This window comes from Bombus pyrosoma, linkage group LG10 (assembly GCF_014825855.1).
Source record: "Bombus pyrosoma isolate SC7728 linkage group LG10, ASM1482585v1, whole genome shotgun sequence".
In the NCBI taxonomy this organism is placed as follows: domain Eukaryota; kingdom Metazoa; phylum Arthropoda; class Insecta; order Hymenoptera; family Apidae; genus Bombus; species Bombus pyrosoma.
This window is the reverse complement of record NC_057779.1, coordinates 16,243,943-16,245,295: the sequence shown is the minus strand read 5'-3', so window position 1 is coordinate 16,245,295 and position 1,353 is coordinate 16,243,943.

Sequence of the window (1,353 nt, the reverse complement as noted above, 5' to 3'; positions counted from 1 at the left end):
TATATGGAATTACGTTATAGCGTATAACGTTATATAGTATTACGTTATAACGTATAACGTGATGTAGTATTACGTTGTAACGTATAACGTTATGTAGCATTACGTTATAACGTATAACGTTATATTCTGTTACGATATAACGTATAACGTTATATAGTACTACGTTATAACGTATAACGTTATGTAGTATTACGATATATCATATAAGGTTATGTAACATTACGTTATAACGTATAACGGTATATGGTAAGACGCTATAACGTATAACGTTATGTAGTATTACGTTATAACGTATAACGTTATGTAGTGTTACGATAGAACATATAACGTAATGTAGCATTACGTTATAACGTATAACGTTATATACTATTACGTTATAACGTATAACGTTATATAGTGTTACGATATAACCTATAACGTTATGCAGCATTACGATATAACGTTTAACGTTACGTGGTATTACGTTATAAGGTATAACGATATGTAGCATTACGATATAACATGTAACGTTATGTAGCGTTACGATATAACTTAAAACGTTATATAGTATTACGTTGTAAGGTATAACGTTATGTAGCATTACGTTATTATGTATAACGTTATATACTATTACGTTATAACGTATAACGTTATATACTGTTACGATATAACGTATAACGTTATGTAGTATTACGTTATAACATATAACGTAATGTAGCATTACGTTATAACGTATAACGTTATGTAGTATTACGATATAACATATAACTCTATATAGTATTACGTTGTAAGGTATAACGTTATGTAGCATTACGTTATTATGTATAACGTTATATAGTATTACGTTATAGCGTATAACGTTATATACTGTTACGATATAACGTATAACGTTATGTAGTATTACGATATAACATATAACGTAATGTAGCATTACGTTATAACGTATAACGTTATGTAGTATTACGATATAACATATAACGTTATATAGTATTACGTTGTAAGGTATAACGTTATGTAGCATTACGTTATAACGTATAACGTTATATACTGATACGATATAACGTATAACTTTATATAGTACTACGTTATAACGTATAACGTTATATAGTACTACGTTATAACGTATAACGTTATGTAGTATTACGATATATCATATAAGGTTATGTAACATTACGTTATAACGTATAACGTTATATAGTATTACGTTGTAAGGTATAACGTTATGTAGCATTACGTTATAACGTATAACGTTATATGGTAAGACGCTATAACGTATAACGTTATGTAGTATTACGTTATAACGTATAACGTTATGTAGTGTTACGATAGAACATATAACGTAATGTAGCATTACGTTATAACGTATAACGTTAT